Genomic DNA, 23,248 nt, shown 5'->3' on the forward strand with positions numbered 1-23,248 from the left:
CTTACCTGTGTTTTCCGGGTTGAATGCTAGTTGAAGTCTTCTAACTGCAACAAGTTTTTGGGGACGACTCTCCACCCAACTATAGGCTCAGTTGCACAAAATCTTGCTACAACTGGCCACCCCCGAGCCTTCAATCAATGTACTATTGCTAGGGTATCTTTTGTCAGATAACACTATTCTCCCAAGAGAATGGATGATGAAATCATGGAATGATGGAATGCTAGAATGCCTCTCATCTTCCTCATCATCTATTAAATAGAGAAACATTGGAAGGGGAACCACATGCACACACTCCATGTGTCTACATGCAACTTTATTGCTTTTCTTGTTTTATTTCTTTTTTTTTTACTTTTTTATAACTTTACTGATTTTTTATTGTTTTCTTGTTTTATTTCTATTTATATTTCTTTAGAGCTTAGTATTGTTATTTATTATTTTATTATTATTTATTATTACTATTTTTATTATTTATTTCTTGTATTTTTAATATTACATTATTATTATTATTATTAAGGGACATTACACAAAAATGAAGAATTTGAAGCATATGTCCAAACATCATTGTTCGAACCTCACCATTAAACCTAAAATGCGAAAAGTGATAGACTATTTCCATAGGCACTGAAATATTAAAACTTTTAGAAAAAGAGACCTAGGATGGAGATTCAGGACGAATGCATTTAAATATATGGAAGTAACTACAAGCTCCAAGGGCTCAAATTGTCTTCATTCCCTCCTTCTAGTGCCAAAAATATGTTGACCGGATAAAATGTACTGCCAATAGCTATGGGGTCTTTCCAGTGTTAAGTCCCAATTAAATGCCACACCATTTGGGATAGGAGCCTCATCCAATATTTAGGATCAACTACCACCATAAATGTTTTGTTCTTGGCTGTTAAATGTGGAGTTGTTAGAGAAAGAGCAAGAAATAAATTCCCTGGTTATGAAAGTGAGATCAACCAAGAATTAGTAACCTACAGAACATGTTACAAGGATGAAACAACAATAAAAAATAAAAGCATGTCACAAGAAGTATTAATGAGATGAAACCCTCTTAGACATACTTGAATAGGAAAATGTTGGAGGTTAATTATAAATCAATTCACAATAGCTCACCAGAATGCAATGGAATGAGAAAGCATGGATTCAAAGCATACATGAAAGCTATAAGTTAAGAATGAGTCCATTAACATATGCCCACATGAAAGCACACATACAAACATGATGGAAAGACAATAAAGCTAGTACAAACATCACAAAGATGCATGGGAATCCATACTAAAAACAAACAACTTCTTATTAGTGTTGTTGCAAGCACAAGTACAAGTCATGCAAGCCATTAAAGCCCAATTGTGGAACATGGGCTACTCGTGCTATTATCCAATGCAAAACCCTATCCTCCCTACAACTCACACTACAAGATTCCAAGAGCAGAATTTTCTGAGCTCTCAAGCACAAATTAGCTATCTACTACCAGTCCTAGCCCAAGTGCTAAAAGTCCCTTACAAATGAGGCATGAGGGCATATTTATAGAGGTGAAGAGGGTGAATTTTCACCTCCTCCTATGAACTTTCATCTACCCTGATGACTCTTGACCTTCCTCACTATTTCCTCATGCCCAAACACTATTACGTGCCCCAGTCGATGTCTGCATAGTTGTGGAAATTACGATGAGAAATATGTACATATTTATAGAAAAGAAAATTTGAGGAGAATAAAGAGGGTTGCTCGAAGCCCTAATGTTGTTGCATAATCATGATGAGCAATTGAATAGGGCTAAGATCCATTTTTTATTATGAATGTAGATTTTCCTGCCATTGTCCCTGTCATCATGATTAACATAATCCTTCAGGAAGAAACATGGATCCGACTAGCCTATTTGTCCAAACCCTAGATGCATAATTTTCGTAGGAAACCCTAGCTTTTTAATACTAATCAACAATCCATTTATTTTATTCTTCCTGCAAGAAAATCACAATAGTTATACATGTATGCATTCAAATAATAACATAAAAAACATAAAACAATTAATTGAAAGTAAGACAACAATTTGGACCCTTGGGCAGTCCCTTTTGACACCACAATATTGCCATAGTATGTATAACCTACGTAGTAGCCAGTGTATAACTCAAGACGTGCTCCATCACCTGGTGTTCTATATAAAATGACCAAAGTCTTTGCCATCATCCATATCTATAAATAGAACTTCCTCAATGATGCCTCTTTGGCTACAAATGTTTCTTCCATTACAATGTGCACTAATAAGTGGGTTGTAATATAGTTCTTTGGTTACCATATACTCGGCAAGCACTTCCTTTGTCAAGTCTGTGGCCTCTTGCATTTTTCCTCCACTAAATAGGACATTGAGGATCTAGCCATTTCATACTAGAATGCACATCCACAACTCTGATTTTTCATTCTAGGGTAACAAAATCCTTGCATATATATATATATATGTGTGTGTGTGTGTGTGTGTGTGTGTGTGTGTGTGATGCTACAATTGATTTTGGGGCTCTTATTTTACCATAGAAATTTATGTCACGCTAAGTGCCCATGCTAGGATAAGTGAAACATTCGTTCTACTAGCCAGCCCTACTTTCCCTTTATGGACAACCCACCTAAGAGGTCTTAAAACCTGTTACGTTACCACACAATAGAAACACACAACTAGCCATGGACCTCCTAGATTTACATGCCATGATTCCCTTATCTCATTATGACTTTTCAATTCAGTGTATGCTCATGGTATTCTTCAACATGGGGCTTGAAATCCTCTGCAATGTACTTGGACTTGCATTGTCCAATGAAGCATTTCCAAGGCTATTTGAGAGTTTTCAATACAAGCTACACCACTTGAATAATAAGATCAGATATAATTATGCTCTACAAATATGAAAAATAGTAGTGACAGGTTGAGCAATTTACTCAAATAGTGTAAGGAGCATCCAAAGAACAATATCCTGATTTGAAAACATGTGAGAAGGATCATTTGATCTTCCACTAAAGGGAAATAAAATATGATACAAAAGAGTGTGACCTTAGCATGCAACTAGATTAGAGAGGTTGCAACTTTCAATCCCGGGAGTAGGTCACAATGAAAGTGAGTTCACATTTTCAAAGCATAGTGTTAAGGATGAATCTTGCTACTTGTTGTAGGTTATTATTGGGTAATGTGATCAATAGGTGGAATTGTGACATAAAGGAAGAAATGTGATTTATATAGATCATATGTGGGAATGGAAACCTGTGAAGGGTCACATTTGATAGTTGCGACTAGTAAAGAAGACGCATAGTTGCATGATCGGCAGGTCGCATAAAGCATCAAATTTTCATGGTCCTGTTTTGTGATTTTGAGACTTGAGGGATGAGCGGGATAACCCAGCCACATTTTAATCCCCATCACAAGTCACAATATTAGTTAGTAGAGAGTAGGTACTAAATTTTTAGCTTGTGACCTCATATCAAGTTCATTCTCATATTGGGAAATGTATTTGTTGCTTGTGATAGGTTTAAGCCAGGTCATAAATTCTCTTAGCAATGCTGGTCACATAATCTCTCTGTCATAATCTCATTGCAACTATAATAGTGACATGCGTCTTCAAATTTTATTTTGTAACCTCGATGGCCTCCTCATATAGACATGAGTTCAATCTGTAGTGCTCTTAGAGGATAAGTCGCAATTGTAACCAAGGAAGAGATGCATATTTACTCCAAAACTTAGTGCTTCTGAGTGCAAGCCAAGAATTTGTGTTGTTCAACGCCACCCAAAATTATTCCATGCATTCTTTGCATGCACATGTATTTCCATTCCACATCTTCCATTACACTACAAGGTCCTGATTGTTGTTTTCCCAAATACCATCACCAACATGCGACCAAAACCCAACACATCATTTTCAGAGAACTCTAGGGTTGAAATCTATTCAATGTCAAAGTTTGTTTTGGTATTTACAATGGCCACATGGTTTCAAACCATCCTCAACAATTCATTATCCCCATGCAACCTTTTTTATGTGAGTCATGCCTACTTCTTGATTTGCTTATGAGACACTTGTATAGTGGATACAATAGGTACACATAATCCTGAATACATTACCTCCCTTTGCCTTAGCACATGGTCTATAGTGCACTATCATGTATAAATAGCTAGGGAACCCTCTTATTACTTTTTCCATCAACCTTTAACTTTGTATATTAATGCTTTGCGTCATAATGAAAATCAACGTGTCATGATCTTTCACTAAGTAACTATAATAAGGGGTTCTCCCTTTATGCGTTGGTATATTAAATCACTTTTGTGTGGTGTATATATACATTAACAATGTATAATATATCACTTATTCCTCCCTCTCAAAAATAGCATAGACCTAATTCATATAATTTGAGCACCCACCATCCCATGTATTAAACAATGTGCCTTGTTCCATGGAATAAAGGTATTATTATTTATATTTAAGAAAAATTCCTCCCCAAATGGTGCTTCCCAATACATGGTTTAATGTCATCATGCATCATTTTTCCCAAGACCACTTTGTTTCAACTCATGCAAGGGAAATACAATAGACACTTATTTTATTAAACAAGTACTTAACATTTGAAAACATAAAGTAATATTTGCAATGAAGAAATTCACTTGAGACATATGGAGGTGATAACATAACTATATATAACCAAATAAAGGTGTTATAAATTGGTTGAAGAAGAGATGCTTAAATTTGGAAACCAACTCAACCATTTAGGAACTTTGATGGATCTATTCATTGTAGATAAATCTAACATGTCATGAGGTGTTTGAAATGATGATTCAATTACAGTGCAAGTATCCCGAAGTATTTGTGAACATGTATCAGGAGGGTGAGGATTAATGAAAGGAAAATTTGGATCCTTAATCACATAAATCTAGGGTTACAATGATGCAAGGGTAAATGTATCATTTTTACAAACCCTAATGCAATTGGGAGGATGAGGGCCATGGAAGGGAAAAGTTATCAACAAAAATTTAATATATATGTGTGATCAAGCTTAGAGGAAATTTAAGGAGTGAACATGACATGCATTGTGTAAAGGGGGGACACTAATATGGTTTGATGAAAATTGGGTTATGAAAATATTTTCTAAATCCAAATACGATTCTAACTGCTGGTACCTTCACAAACATAAGGGGGACCCAAATATTTGGTAATAAGAAAAAATTTTGGTGTTTTTGTAGTGACTACAACACACCTAATAGAATATTCTCATTCCATATACGTTGGCAGCCCCACCTTACATGCTTAGCCTTCATCTAGGTCTCTTTGACAAGGTCCACATTCTATGACGTGTTTACATCTTACAAAATATATTGGTTGGCATGAGACTTGGGTTTAATACTCTCCACCTAGTGCCTTTTTCAGGATACCAACTGTTGCAAGGACCATCAGATTATGAATCGATGATAATTCCCCTTAACTTGATGATTACTATGGTCTTAATGAAAAACATTTAGTGTCAGTTAGCTAGAGTTTTTCCTTCTCCTTTCCATTTTCTTCCCTTTCCCTCTCTTGTGAATTTTGAAGCTCTGAGTCTCATCAAATGGAGAATGCCAATGTTAATTTTCTTTTTCTTCCAAACATGGAATGTATATTGGTATTAAAAATAATTACTTACACCATGTAGATATCTTAACGAGAAGGAATTTCAGTATAGGTAACTTATGTTTCCACTATTTGTCTACTTGATTTTTTCACTTCTATTTCCTTTACATGCTAGTAATTATTTGTGGTGTCTTTTGGGTGGGAGGATTGGTATTCAGAGGAGGTATTTTGATAATGTGAGGCTACATGATGAGGAAGGGAGGTAAGCCATCCCACAAATATTCTCCTGAATGTTTTCCCACATGAAATGACCCTCGACACAATGATGAGAGGATGGCCAATTCATTTCCCCTGCTTAGTTTTTGCATGCAACTTCTTGGATGACTTGTTCCCATTTTATGCATTTGATTTCATTTGAAAGGTGAATGTTTTTCTGGACCTTGATTGTTATAATGTGATGCTGAGAGAGGATTACAACCCTAGGACCTTGTTCTACACACTTGTAATTTTATTAAATATTTATCTTTGATAATGGGAAGGATTTATTCATTTTAAAAAATTTCTCCAGTTATTTATTGTTTGGTTCTACTATGACCCCTTTCGACAATGGATAGGGTAAGGAAAAAATTCATGGCCCTATGATTCTGCCCTTCCATACCGTTGTTCGTATTTATAGTGCTTGTAGTTTGTAGAATTTATAATATGAAAAGTAAATTATTTGTTTTGGTTTACATCTTTGATAATCCTTTTTTCAGGATGTAAAATTGTGGTTATCTTCATCTTTGCTTTTTGATCTCTTATTTTTATTTTTGGCCTTCTTGAGGTTGATAAAGTCAATAATAGGATTATTTCATGGAAACCCCACTTATAACTTTCCTACATTGCATACATTATTTCCCTTGTTCGTTATTGCTAAGTTCTAGGGTGCATAAGATGTATGTCTTGAGTGAACAAAGATACCTCACGAGGTAACCCAGCTTACCAAAAAAACTCATTTTCCTGGTTGTAATCACCCCTCAATGGGTGTGATTTGGTACTTCTCTTTGATTGCTATATTTTTTTGCATGATCTAGTTTGGTTCTTATAGGGAACACCATTTCTTTTATGATTTTTTTTATCTCTATCTTTATATTCTATCACAATTAACATTCCAATTTGTACCTATTCTCTGACATTTGAGAGGCTACAATTTATTATAATATTTAATAGATGTTAATATTTATTATTTATTCTCCTTAAGCTTATCATTTTATTTAACACCTTACAACTTTGTCCTCTCTAGGATACTATATATTCATTATTTTCTCTAATGTGGAGGCAATGGGGATGGGTCTCATCAAGATAGGTCATTAGTGAAGATTAGATCTTACAAATTTTCAAGTAAATCCTTTTCTTTTGGCGTATTGGTGTATTTTCCTTACGTGTGCAAGGTGACCCATTTTCACAACATTATCCATTCTGTATCACAATTCCCATTGAACAATGCAGTTGGCTATTATTCTAAGGAAAAATAGGTAATATATATTGGATGGATTTAACAATTTTTCATTATTATATTAATCATGGAAAACTCATATCTAATATTCAGTTCCTGGATGAGAATTTTTTTATCTAAAAATAGTTTTAAAATTAATCAAATAAATTGACAAACAAGGATAAAAGATTTACATTCCATCTAACTATTGAAATAATAGTAGCATTCTTAGGAGTTTAATTTAATCAAATAGTAACATAACATTGAAGGTATCTATTAATGCTAATTAAAATCACTACTACAACACATGCATTAAGGATTGGATGAACCTACAACCAGATGGGGCAATACAAATTGATGAGGGATGTTTCACCTATCTGTAGTTGATCGATAAGCCAAATATCTTTATCGAGAAACACCCACTCCTATGTTATGATTTTATAGATAAGTGCTCGTCATCCCTCATAATAGCTTTGTATATTTCAGTTTTGAGTACTAGATGATGGAATTCACAGATATAACCTTAACCTAACACATGCACATGTGCTCTTGCAACTTGATATGCCTTCCTCTTCGTTAGTTGTTTCTACAATCAACTTGGACCCCTCCAAGCCTCATAGCATGTAGAAAACATCCAATTAGCAATTATTTGTTACCTTGGTCATGTCCCACCATCAGGCCATATCCCCTTTATGTTAGGTGGCCCCTTAAAATCTATTATTTTTCCCCAATATGAATTTCTTTTCTAGAGAATTGGAGATATTGGAATTTCCAGTTGGCTTTCACCAATTTCCATCAGCCAAGTGGAGTCATCTTCTATAGAATCACAATCCATACTAATTAATGTTAGCCATAAAATTGTATTTATTGATTTATTATTAATGAAATCAAATTGTCTACGATATTTATTATAATATCTACCACCCATTCATGTTACTAAATTTAAAATAATAGTTTACAATGTTTTTTAATATTAAAATTTTGGGGTTTTACATTTCTCCCCCTCTAATATTCAACACCATCCTCAATGTTTATTTAAAACTCTTAATATTTGAACAAATATGGATATGATTCCCTAAGTGGATCCTTCATCTCCTAGGTACCCTCCTTAAGGTTGTTGCGCTTCCATAACAGTTTAACTTACATGTTGACTCAATTTGAGTGCTTGGTCTCCCTTCGATCGAGATTGTTTAGGGGATGTATTAAAGAAAATCCCTCTGTCTCCACCTATAAAACATTCCAATCAACAACATGAGACATATCATGTTGTAATGCCCCTTCCAAAATTAAATTATTATAGGTTTACGTATTCTACAATTTTGACAATTTTGGAGGCCATGGGACCCATGTGACTTTTCGAAAAGACTTAGGAAGGAAAAGCAACCAAAATTTTTTGTTGCCATAGCATGGGGGCTGCCCACATGAGGAAATATGCACCACCTTAGAGGGAAGTTTGAATGACTAAGGAGGGAAAGTCAAATTTCTATTTGTAGGGGGCCCACATGGAAAAATAGGCCCACAAATTATAAATAAAGGAGGTTCAACCTCATTTAGTATCTTTTTGACATATTAAACTCAAACTTAGTTACTTGAGCTTCTTAGCTTGGTTATTATGCTTTTTAGAATACGAGTGTCTCTGAGCAGAGATATAAACCCTTGCTTCAGTGGACTTTGATTGCCACCCAAGGAAGGTAATTCATACTACCTTCTAGGAATGCTAGTAGAGTTTCATAGTCACATCATTTAGCATTTGTCTCAGTGAGCACATATTTTTGGAGGATGTAAAAGGGGAACATACAAGTGTTGTTTGTGGATTCATCTGGGCAATAGCCGCCATGGGAATTTGGGCATTGGAACTATAGTGGATGATCAACCTTTCGAGAGAGTTTTGGGGTAGGAGCTTGCTACATTGGAGCAATTCGATTTATAGTCTCTTAGGCTTGCGCAGAGAGCCATCACTAGGCTCATGTGGGAGTTGGACGAACAAATTGTAGAGATAGAGGTGGATGGGAGAAGTAGGAGATAATTTGGAGAGCCATTTGAGGAAGATTGCTGGAGTTGGGAGAGAAGAGATTGAAAGGATCAGTCATAGCAACAGAATTCAAAATTGGATGAGGGCCAAGCTGTGAAGGGTAAATTTTTGAAGATTGGAACCAAGGGAAAGCCTTTTTGGGTTTTTCTAGGTTTTGGACAAGGATCACACTCCTAATTTTATTGAATTTCCTAGGTAGATCTAAGGGGTCAAATAGGGGTCCTAACTCAGCTAATAGCTAGAGGAGCTAAGGGGAATTTGGGCCAAAATTCTGAGGTCAACATTTGGCCAATTCCTTCGTGGGTTATTCTAGTTATTTGGTGGAGAGGCCGGGTTAAATTTCCATAATTGTTTGAGCATAAAAGGTGGGGTTTCCAACAACATCTTTGCAACATACATCATAGTTTCACAAGGGCAACACAGGGAATCATTGCAACAGTTAATTGTGCCATCTAGGCTTGACATATTACTACCTAGGCTTGATCACGCTTGCCATTAAATCAAGCCCAGGTGCACCACTTCCACATTATTTTACTTTCCTCCTAGATTATAATAAAATGGCTCAATTGTTGGTTATTCCTAGAATTTTTATGGGTGTGCACTACATGTTTCAATTTTATGGTTTTTTTTTTATTATTTTCTTTGCAAAGCACTATTTTTCCTATTTTGGAACATTACAATGGTATCAAAGCCATAATCTTGGCTTTTCCTGTGGGAAAGATTGGAATCAAACAGCATGGAGGTCACTTGGAATGAGGTGGTGAGCATACAGAAAAATGATGATTGATGTGGGGAATAAGTTGATTCATTCCTCAGTTTGGAATATGGACATGATTGCAATTGATGTGGAGTTATTGGGGGGGAACTGGAGGGCATACCAATCATTGGGTCATGGCATTTAGGCGTCGCTTTCCTTTTGGGAATTTTTTGAACTAAGGGGTATGCACAAACCAATGGATATTTAGTGGGATTTTGCAGGGATGATGAGAAATATTAAGGAAGAATATGAAAGAGTATTTTAAGGGGACATAGTTGGTAAGGAGACAATTGAACATACACCCATTAATGAGGCATCATCAAGTGATGAGGTATTTGGGGTTGTGACTATGTTCTCAGGTGATAAAAATGCACCATAGCTTGATGAGGTGCTAGAAGACAGCTCCGCCATTGTTGAGGAATCAATAGGTATAGGGGCCTCTATATCTATAACGGAGTTGCTAGATTGCATTCACCTACAGCTGACTGGTGAGCATATCATGCATATTGGGTTGTCTATGGAGGAGGAGTCGAAGGCTCATGTCGAGCCCGTGATGGACGAGGATGTGTAAGCATCCCTTGGGATAACCATTGATGAGGGGCAACACAGAGGCCATACATTGGGTTTTCAACACAAATCACTTCTTAAGCCCACTGGCGGGGTCTATAGTGTTATCAACCCACCATTATGCATTAGATTGAGGGAGGCCACATTGTTTAGATGTACCCAAGGGGGTGGAGATGTTAGCAATATTGAGCTGAGCATGATATCACATCAACTTGGAGGGCTTGTTCCTTCCATAAAGGACTACACATTCGATCTCACCTTTGAGATTGGATGGCGAGAGGTACTAAGCTGGTATTCGATAGAGCAGGTTAGGTGGTTGGATACATCCATGGCAACATGTCAGTAGAGGCCATGGATAACTAGAGGGACTTGAGGGTCGGACTATTTTTGGGACCTAGGTGGGATTTTCTATCATGTTATAGAGCTAGTAGGCGATGGTAGTAGCTGCATGATGGATTTGACACTTGAGCGCACCTATATTTTCAGATCTCCATCAGAGCCCCAATCAACACTAATGACAGGATGGTTTGACAAGCGAGCAGATAGATTTCATGAGTTTTCTTAGCATACTGACAATGTGTGGAGTCACAGGGTGACTAGCTTACTCTGGCAAGAGCTGGTAGGAGGAGGTGGCATCGACAGGCTATAAGATAGGGCATTATATGGAGAGAGTGTTGTCTTACTAGCATATGGGGCGTATGGACTATTGAGGAAAGGCGCAATAGTGTCATTTATGTTAGCAAGTGGGGATTCAGGCTGCTCAGGTCAATCAGAGCATATGGTGGAATGTAGCCCACATCATGGAGAGTGTACTAGAAGAGAGGTTTATATTTTGTCCCATGCAGGATATTGTATGTTACAATGTGGTATGATAGTGGGCAGTGGTACATATGACTACAAAGTGTTATATCATAACATCCATTGTTATGTAGATGGATGGAGTCTGATGCATACAGACCCAATTCTAGGCCATAATATCCAATGGTGTGTTGGGCTATGTAGTGAGGAACAGGGGCCTACAAAGGAGCATGGAGATGTAGGGTGGTGTGTCGTAATATTTTGGATTGCGCTTTGGAGTGGGACTACCTCACATCGCATTGAGTACATGCGGGGAGTGACTAGTACAATGACATAGGCAGGACACATGCCAGTACAAGATGGCATATCCATAGCCGAGGGTATGAGATGGTGTACAAGGGTAGGTAATGGTGTATAGTGGCATATCTAGGAGTACAAGGATGATCGGTGGTATGTAGGGTTGTATAGTGTTGCACAATGAGGTCTTGGAGTGTTGCCACGAGGGAGACCCTTGGATGGAAACACCAGGCATACCTTTGGGCATAGTTCACCCAAGATCGAAGGGGACATAGGTGAGTGATACTTAATGGTATCCGCGTGGAATCACATGCCTAACCCTCTTCTACATCTCTCATGGGAACAGTCGATTTTGCTGTCAAATTTTTGCACTCTGGGCATGAGCAGCAAGGGATGAGGAGCTCACATGAGGTATTTGGGTGACACTGAAAGCACTAGGGGGGAGACTTTTCTGTAGTGGCATTGCGTCATTGTATAGGTTGGGGAATGAGGTGATCATCTGCATAGGTGGCATATTGTTCATCACTGAGCCTACGTCTAGGGAGTTAGTCACGAGGGAGACATGCATCACTCTTTTCTCAAGGCATGTCAAGACCGTGCATGAGCAGAGGATACTGTGTATGATTGAGGTAGTTTCCTAGTATGTTTCCAGGCTCCAAACCTTATATTGGCACACTATCAAGAGGGCAGATGGCAGACCCAAGGGAGATGGTTGCCAGGAAAAGGGGGGATCCACATATCCTAAGTCGATTACGAGTATCAGATACCCATCTTTTGGTTGCATTTAGGGGCTAAACAAAGTAAACTTTGAAATGAGAAATATAATATCAAAACGGGAAATCTGGCCATAATACCACAAAAAAACATGAAAAACAGTGCTAAAAACGAAAAGTGTGTATACTGGAATGATGGTTTTCTTTTAGGGTCAATTTTGAACATGTTCTAAAAATGGCAGTGAAAATGATTTTTTTGTGCAAAAATTGGGTAGAAAACACCCTAAAAATGAAAAGTGTTGATACTAGAACGATGGTTTTTTTTAGGGTCAGTTTTCAACATTTTAAAAAAATGTCAGTAAAACCAAATTTTTATGTGCAAAAAAACAATTGTTTTTGAGGACAAAACACACTAATGTTTTTGGTAGAATAACACTTTTCTTTCCTAAGTATAAAATAATGGGATTTGAAACACATTAAAATTCTATTAGTTTTCATAGATGTTGTTAAACATATAATAACATGACACTAAAGATCGCTAAAATTCTAATTGTTTTCAACCATAACATTAAAGATAGAAAAAAATTATAAAATTTTCAAACATAAAATTAGAAAACCATGACATTATGAAAAAATTACATGAATGAGTTAATCAAAATGTCATTATTTGTAAATTGAATGAAACATACATTATATCTCTAAGTTATTGTTGCATTATAGATATTCCAAACAATAAAAATCATCGTAATTAACACATATAATCCAACAACATAAAAATGACTCATAACTTCTTATTTAACACCATATGGAAATCAAAATTTTTATTTCAAGATATGATGCAAACATCAGTTATGTAAATTGTCTTAGACAATTATTCAAAACCACTCATATTTTCTTACACACCATCAGAATTCACATCTTCAGATGAATGACTGGATGCAGATGAAGATGTTCCATATTCTTCTCTTTCATCAGCTAGTGCCCCATCTGAGTTCACATGCATACCCACCATTTCAGGTTTCAAAATTCTTCTACATATATGACTAGTTTCAGCAGACTCCCATCTCAACACTATTCCTTCTGGTAACAACCTTTTTAGAATCTCTATCGTCCTAAAGTGAAGAGTTCCTCTCTTTGTTAGTTTGAAGTCATAAACAAGTATGTCAACATCCTCCAATTTTAGGAGGTCTTTGCGGCGACGATTTATATTTGTACCCTTTCTTTTTCTCTTTATGCCAATTTTTTTATCAACTACCATCTCTAGCTTATACACACCATTGACTGGGTGTGTATTTGTGGCATACCAATGTACTTCAACACCTATAACATCTTCATTTTCTGTAATGACCTTTATAACCTTTGCAAACCAGAGCGGATAGCCATTGGGATCTCCATCTACTAGCACTAGCTCATGCAACCCTCCTTAATATCCTGTACTGAACCCCTGTAAAGGTCTTCCATGGATTTACGTTGTGCACAAGATCTTCTGGAACGAATATATATCTGTCTTTCCTCTACCTGTAAAGAATTAATAATATCTTGAGATTGTTGTTGTTCAACAATATTTCTTTCCTCATGTTCATTTGACACATTTTGTGGCCAAATAAATGGATTTTTCAAAGGTATATCTTCATTTGTTGTTCTTGAAATGATATCGCTTTGATTATTGAAAAAGGATTCCCACGAAATTGAATCAACAATATCAAAGTACTCATATGTATATCTAATACATTTTTTAATTTATTCTGGGCAATCAAAATAATTTATATCTCTATTCTATCTGCGTGCATTATGAACTTCAAAAATTCCAAACCTGATGATGGTGCCCATTCTGCAGTAGTTGAATACTTCTTGCCCCATATTGGTGTTTTTGCATCAATTTTTTTGATAGGAAATTGATGTTGGAAGCTAGTTTCATTAAGTTTTCCAATTCATTTCTACTCACCATGTGATCCCAGAATAAACCTTCGCATGTCAACAATTTCTTCCAACACATCAAAAGTAGGCTCTGGCATGTATGATTTCTTAATACATTCAATTAATGATGACAAGCTCCCAAATTCCTTCCTCCTCAATGTGACTGAAAAAAGATTGAACATCTGATCAATATGATCATGTGTGTGCCCAATAAGAAGGAATCCAACCTTTACCTTATGAAAAATTCTCAATTCAACAAGCATGTTTAGATATCCAAAAACAATCTTATTTTTGTTTTCATGGAAAGTGTTGTTCAATTGTAGATACAAAACTTCAGGGATATTACCATTTGGAAACATTTTCCCTTTGAAGACCATACCACTGATCAAGTGATATTGAAAAAAATTTCCTACTGTAAATTTTTGGGTGTGCGAAAAAAATGTGATAAAAGTGTTTTCTTCTGGTCCATACCATCAATTATCAAACCGAAATATTTATTTGGATTATCATAACACTTCTTTTTATGCTTGTACAACTTTTTCCTTTCACTTGTTTGTTGTTAGCAATGCTCCTGAAGTTCTTTGACAACGGAATCTACACAACATAAAAGAAAGTCTTTAAGAAATATGTTTTCATAGTTGATGACTATACAATTTTAAAAGTTAAAGTTATGAATGCTTACCTCTTTTTGACCCTTCACATTTATTCCTTTTTTATTTAAGAGAAGCACATGTATTGAAAATCCCCATCCTTATCTTCTTAGGCATATAGACATTGTTGAATTCTTTCTTCCATACCTTCACAAAATATTGATATGTAATTAATCGACCATGTCGCTTAGCACCTTCTGCATATTCTTTGTACAAGTTGTAGATTTCTTGTCTTGAGAAATTATCTAGAATATATATTGTCTCTCCATTTGGAATACACTCTCCATGCTTGAAAATAAATCTTTTATCCATGACATTGCATTGTTTGATAATGGCCCAAACTGTTGTTTATGACATACTTCTAAATAAAATGTGGGATCCTTTTCCAAATTTTCTTGGATTCTTGAGAGACGAAAACTACCCATTGAATGAAAATTTTTGAAAGCCTTTCTATAGATAAATAAATACCGAATATGATAATCATAACCTGACAATGTAGATTGCATGCACACCACTAAATATGAATTTTTCATGATTTTATTCATTAACAAATATCTCTTCCTTTTCTCTAATGCAAACTTGAAATACATATGTTTCAAGCAATATTTTTGACAACATTCACTTGAAATGAGAGCGTTGATAGAACTTCTTCTCATTAGATACTCTACTCTACTGCTTGTATGACTAGAACATCTTGGATTGATATGAAAATGTCTACTCCTACTCCTTCATACAGTATTTCTTGGCAACATCTCCATCATTGGATTGCCATTTGTATAAGAATTTTCATCATGATTTTGAGGAATGTTATCCTCACTATGATCATTTGTGCTTTTGAAATACTGACTTGGAGGATATTCTTCATCTTCCCCTTCTTCAGTGCTACTATCATAGTCCTTAGAATTAGGACTAAATGGAAAATTTGACTTGATGTTTATTGGATATTCTTCATCATGTGCATTGTGAGTGTTTCTCTCATAGTCCATAGGATTAGGACTACATAAAAAATGTGGATGTTTAATTACTGAAAATTCTACATCCTACCCTTTGTCACTGCTACTCTCATAGTTGTTAGTCTTAGGACTAAGTGCTTCATACTGTCATTCGTCACTACTGTGCTCATGGTCCTTAGGATTAGGACTAAGTGGAAACTGCGACTCTTTATTTATTTGAAAATTTTCATCATGTTCTTCATCACTGCTACTCTCATAGTCCATAGGATTAGGACTATGTGGACACCATGACACTCTATTCATTTGAAATTCTTCTTCATGTTCTTCATCACTGCTTCTGTCATAGTCGATATATTTAGGACTAAGTGGACACTGTGACACTCTATTCATTTGAAATTCTTCATTATGCTCTTCATCACTGCTGCTCTCATAGTCCATAGGATTAAGACTAGGTGGAAACCATGACACTTCATTCTTTTGAAATTTTTCATCATGTTCTTCACCACTTCTACTTTCAAGTCCGTAGGATTAGGACTAAGTGGACATTGTGACACTTTATTCATTTGAAATTCTTCATCATGCTCTTCATCACTTCTGCTCTCATAGTCCATAGGATTAGGACTAAGTGGACACCGTGACACTCCATTCTTTTGAAATTCTTCATCATGCTCTTCATCACTACTATTGTCATAGTCCATACGATTAGGATTAAGTGGACACCGTGACACTCCATTCTTTTGAAATTCTTCATCATGTTATTCATCATTGCTGCTCTCATAGTCCATAGGATTAGGATGAAGTAGACACCATGACACTCCATTATTTTGAAATTATTCATCATTCTCTTCATCACTACTACTCTCATAGTCCATAGGATTAGGACTAAGCAAAAATCATGACACTCCATTGTTTTGAAATTCTTCATCATGCTGTTCATCACTGTTTCTCTCAAAATCCATAGGATTAGGACTAAGTGGAAACCGTGAGTCTTTATTTATTTGAAATTCTTCATCTTGAATTTCATCAGTGTTGCTCTCATAGTCCTTAGGATTGCGACTAAGTGGAATATTTGACTCTCTATTCATAGTGGAATAATTTCCCTTATATTCATCAATATGAATAGAGTTGTTACATGACGAAGATGTTGATGCTTCACAAAGTGAAACTTCACTATTATAAGAATCCATTCCTTTCAAACATACGAGGTTGAATGATACAAATTCAGATTCTCCTAATGATAATATATAGCTTAAAGAATGAAAATTTCCCTCCAAAGTTTTCCTCCAATTTTTTTCGCCAAATTTTTTCCCTCCAAAAATTTTGTTTCATGTATTTCCCTCCATAATTTTCTTCTACAATTTATTGAAAAATTTTAACTAAAATTTTCTTATGAAATAAATCTTTTAAATTAAAATTGTAAACTAAATATTTTACCTAAATTAATTTATTAATTAAACTATATAATATTTATGAGACAACTGTATGTTTTTAAATTTTTTATTATACCTTCTAAAACAAATTAATCCCACATTCACTGTGCTATAAAACAATTTTGTAATGTTCGCTTTATCATAGTTCCCTATATCTCCATATTAAAATTTACATGTTAAAGATTTTATAAAAACAAATTAGTCCCACATTAACCATACGATAAAAGAATTCCTTAATTTCTGATATATAATGAGTTTCATTATCACTATTCCTCACATCACATCAAGGTTTTTCGAGGTTCGGTAGAAGACTTTGAGCGAATTTTTGGATCAACTACATTTCTATCAACAACATATTCAATGGAGGATTATTACATTTGAAAGGTTAGTTTCTTTTTTTGCTATGTGCAAGTTTTAAAATTAAATAAGCTTAATGAATTTTATTTTTTTTAGAAATTAAAATTTTCAATTATGCAAATTTACCTACTACGTCTGCATTAGACGTGGTGGACCTGATCATGCTCCTAGCGGCCCAACAATCTACTGAGGTGATGGGCTGTTGGGCCGCGAGGGTGGCAGGCCGATTCTCGGCACCTCGGGCGACCAGCCCCCGCTCCACCCTGACAACCCAATGGCCCATAGGGGTGGTGGGATAATTCTTGGAATCATCCAGCCACCCTGACAGGCCATTGGTTAGCTGAGGTGGGGCAGGGGGTTGGCGGCCAGTCCCCGCCCCACCCTGGCGGGCCGTTGGGCCGCTGGGATAGGGCGAGGGGGTGCTGGCGGTGGGGTGGGGGGCCAATCTTGGGTTGCTGGGGTTGGGTAGGGGGCTGGCACCTGGCCCCTGGCCCCACTCTAGCAGCCCAACAACTGGCCCAGGTGGCGGGCAAATCTCCGCAGTGGGGCGGCAGGGGGATGTACTTTTTAAATTTCTTATATTTTTTTAATTTTTTTTAAACTATTATCTTTCACAAAATTAATTATCATCTATCATTTTGTTTGTTAATTTGAGCTATTATATTTTTGTAATTTTTTGATTTATATATGTGTTTTTTTAAGGGAAATGGCATCAAAGAAGATTTTTGTCAATCTTTCTGGACCAAACACTGTTAAAGTTGGATCCTCAAAAAACACTATTGAATGAACCAAACCTGAGCTGATAGCTACAAATATTTCAACTACCTCAAATGATAAGAAGACGATTTCATACTGGAAGAAATCAAAAGAAGTGAAACTTCCAGAAAATTTATGGTATGTGAAATAAAGAGAAAGCGAAGATATGCAGATATATCTATATGTTGATATACCAAATGATAGTGGAATATATGAGGTGCTGGGAAAGGTCATAGACATGTGTTCAATAGCAGATACTGAAGTTGTTTATATACTTACAAAACTGCCCAAATCACATGAAAGAATTAAATATCAATTATTATATTCATTTTATGGCACGAGAGAGGAATCTACAAATTTGTGTAAACAAATCGTAAAGGAGATTACACAAAATATCATAAGTATTGTTTTTTATATTTGTGTTTTTTGTTATTGTAATTGTCTCATTATATTTTTACAACTTAGTTTTTATTGACATGTGATATTTTGTTGGACAAAATTTTGTTGAAAGTGTTTCAATTATGTTCGGAGGCATTCATTTCATAGAGCATGATATTATGAATATTGTCAACAATTTATACTTAGTTTCAGAAGAAGATATGGCAAACAAGAAAAAGATAGTAATTCATGATGCTACAAAACTACATCCAAGGGATCAGAAAAAAATGCCTCTAGCGTATAAATCTAGCAAAGGTAGACATGTTACTTTTGAAGATGAGGAAGTTGAAACTAACAATGAAGAATATGTTGTCACTATTGAGGATGACATTGGAACTAATGTTAGAGAGGAGAAGAGCCATAAAAGACCAAAAGTAACAATGCCCAAGGATAAATATGTTCTAGTTAATGATGAGAATGTTATGAGGAAGAAAAATAAAGTTATACATTCTCAAGTAGTCATTACCAATGGTGAAGATCCTAGTGAAGCTTCAAAATAAAATAGAGAAATCAATAGATCTGGTGGTGATTTAGAGGATGGAATTATTAAAACAAAACAAAATTCCATTCGATAGAACTTGACAAAGAGAAACTTAATTGAGGGCAGTCGTACATTTCAGCTTAATGTGAGACAAATCTATAAGGCAAGTGAAGGACAATGCAAATATAAAATCAAAAAGCCACACCACTTGCATGTTCACAACTTGAAGGCATGGATGATGTACAATCAATATGCTTATGTGGTTAATTATGTGCTTCTTGTTGATTTAGTTCAAGTTCCCAACAAAGAAGCATTTGATAAGTCAAAATGTTTTGCATACAATTATTATGTGCTTGGGGGGAACCATTATGTAGAAGCTCAAAGACAATTGATGGAGGAATATGCTAATAACCCACATTTTGAAACAATGAAATGTATAATTTATGATGGTTTATCAGATATAAATAAAATTTGGTGGCATGGGATCATAATTGAGATAATAAATATAGGATGTATATGACTTTCATCCAAAGGGTTAGATTTATTCATAGCTAATTTGAATAAAAATGTGGTGGGGATAAGATAAATTTTACTGTATATTTTCAAAAGGAAGGTTGTATGGAAATAAGCTATCAAATTGAGGAGAAAATCAATTGAAAAAGTGACAGAGTAAATACTAATTTATTCATAGGTATTGATAACATTTTCTAGTTGGCATTTAGAACTAGAGAGATATGGGAAATGATTAATGATATTTTTAGCATGTGGGATAACATTGGCATTAAAAACCAGAAGGCCAAAAGGTCTAAAGCATTGATATGTAGCAATAGTAAATCAAGTCATGAAATGAAGCATCTTCCAGAAGATATGTCTATCACACCTTGGAGATAAATGCGAGTGAAAGGTAAAAAACTTTGTCAAAGCAATATTATCTCATGTGAGGTTAGGGGAATTATCTTTGGAGGAATTGTTTGAGGAATTTCAAAAGTAAGTTTGTTGAATTATTTTTACTTATTTCTAGATTATAATTTTCTTTTAAATATAACATATTGTTCTTGGTAGTATTTTTTATACATATCATTATATTAACCTTTCTTACTTTATCTATGCAGTCCCAAAGTTTAGATGAAAATACAAGAACAAATGGTTAAATTGTTGAATGAAGATAGTTGGGATGATGTTGTACACAACTATACAGATTCAAGTTCTACATCAACACTAATTCTTCTTTTTATCTTGCATATAAAAAAGTATGTTGATTTATACATTCATTTTTATTCATATGTATACTATTATTATTTTATAACTTATACATATATTTTTTCTTTTATTAATGATGAGGAAGGATGCAAATAAAGCACCAGATAGTTTCAGAACCTTTTTTTGAAAAAATTAAGATTGAAAGATTGAAGAAGCAACGTCTTAGGAATGTTGAACTTGAAAAAACTCTTACTCATTTCATTTGGAATGGGCTTGACACTATTGAATATTAAGTAATACAAGGTGACTATGAAGACATTGCTAAACTCATACCTAAAAGGGATTATTCCCTAGTTATTGTAGATATTCCCCATGGTTTCAATATCCCAAACATTGACTATGATAATGACCCTTATACTTATCAAGCTCTTAGTAAAGTGGTTGTGAGATTTCTAGAAGTCACATCATCACCATTATCGAGATTTGTGACATTTCATTCGGACACACAATTGGAAATGTTATTGTCAAGCTTCAAGGGGAAAACAAACTCAAGGATGTAGCTTACATGGTAAGGCATTGAAAATGTATATTTGATTAATGTTAAAAAATTCATTTATATACAAGTTAATTGAACTTTTACTATTTCATGTTACATACAAAAGTCAAATATTCTTAACCATGAAGATCAACCATTTATAAATGATTTTGAGTTCATCCATATTGATAGTTGGGAAAAAGATGATAGTTATATGTCTATGATTTTTGATCTGGTAGATGGAATTTAGAGTCATAGCCAAGTACTGACTTATGATGTTGTTGTGAGAAAACTAACATATGAAGACATTGAAGAAAAAGGAGAGATAGTTAACATTTATCAAAAACCATAGTTATTGATTAACTATGCTATAGACATATGTTCAAATGAACGAGATTCAGTTTTGGATTTATTTTCTGGCTCAGGTAAGTTTTATTATATGGAATTGAATTTCAATATCTTCTTTCTTAATTTGTATGTCATTATACTAATTTACTTCATTATTTATTTTGTTCTTGATAATTAGGTACAACACTAGCATGTTGCCTTCAAAAAGGAAGAAATTGCATTGCCATTGAAAAAGATCCAGTACAATGCAATTTTATTCAACAAATAATTAATTCTCTTCAATTTCTTCCAAATGCAATGCAAGAAATTGGGTTGAAGAAATGGGATTTTAGTGAATTACATGTGGCAAAAAGGGAAAAGGAACCTCAACCACCATTACATGGAATGATTGGAAAGACATACATTGGGAGATTCAAAGACATCAAAGATTCATTAGAAGAGGAAAATGAAGCAGAAAATATTGTGAAAGAAGACAATGATGAAACTCTAAAAGATGAAGTGTTTGGATTACGTGATATTGTTGATTAAATTTAAGTTATGCTTGGAAATCAATCTCATTTTTTGTAACCATTAATTAGTTATACTTGTAATGTTTTGACTTTGACATTTTATGAGAAGAACAAGCATTTAATTAATGTTGTTATGTGTTCAATATTTGTATTATGTGATTTTCGCATTAATTTTTATGTTAATCATTACTTTTTGAAAAAAACAGTGATTATTATTATTTTTTTGACATGAAATTCATAAAAAAACTATTATTTAACCATTTTTTGTTAAAATTTTCCTATAAAAATTGTGCTTTTGACATGTCATTTTTAGCAAAAAATTATCAAAATGTGTAATTTTTTAGTTATATTTATGTTGAAAATGGTTATTTTTATGTCAAATGATAAAAATTATTGTATTTTAAAGACAATTATTTGATGTGCATTGAAAAATTAATTAACGATGTATAAATATGTAGAATACCGAACCTTTAAAATATCAACCTTTCTTCTTTAAATATGCAAAACAATAAAAACCTCACTACAAAAAAAATTAAAATAAAAACAAGAAAATATGAAGAAGAAGACCACTTAAAAAATTGTTAAATTTAAAAAATAATTATTTACATTTCATACATTAGAAAATTTAAAGTCAAAAAATAGGTCTTTTAAAAAAAGGGTCTGATGCAGAATCACCACTTTTAAAAATTAACATGCAAATCACTAACATTCTAAAAAGTAATGTACATAAAAAAATTTAAAGAGCCAAAAACTATGCTAAAAAAAATATGTGTATTCTGCATCGCCCATTTTCAAAATCGGGTCACTTTTTTGCTACCTCTACGAAACGGGTAATTGTATCAGTTCCCATTTCAAAGTTTACATTGTTGCTAGATATTTCGCACACATGGCTTGCAACGATCATCAGTACTACGCAGTGGTAGGCATAGGGCAGATTAGCATGCATTAGATTAGCCCACGATACATGGATCCTATATATTGATCACATGTAGGGACTAGAGATGAGGCATGAATGGATTCTTGTAGTTGTTAGAGCTACGTTGTTACAGGTCCAACTAGGGGATGTGGGGATTCAGTTGATTGATAGATCACCCTATCTCGTGATGGTCGGATTCATGATAGAGAGTGGTCTAGTTCACTCTGGGATTGGCACATGGGGGTACATAGTGGGCTTCATTGGATGGCGAGAAAATATTTCTTTGTGGCTGCACCAGTTTAGAGTTATATTTAGATGGGTAGACTTTCATGTCATGGAGATGTTGGGGCAATATGTGTCTCACCTCTATCAGTATTCCACCATTGAGTTCAAGGAGAGGAGGATACTGTGTACACGTGATGGGCATTGAGCTAGAGCTAGGGTGGTGCAACGCAACATGGTGGCACCCTTCTATGGCTAGCATGGTACTGAGACATCATAGTACTAGACATCTCAGCAACCATTAGGGGTCAACCAGTTGTAATAA

This window comes from Pinus tabuliformis, chromosome 1_2, assembly GCF_031772625.1.
Source record: "Pinus tabuliformis cultivar Carrire ecotype Pingquan chromosome 1_2, CPIR1, whole genome shotgun sequence".
Classification (NCBI taxonomy): Eukaryota; Viridiplantae; Streptophyta; class Pinopsida; order Pinales; family Pinaceae; genus Pinus; species Pinus tabuliformis.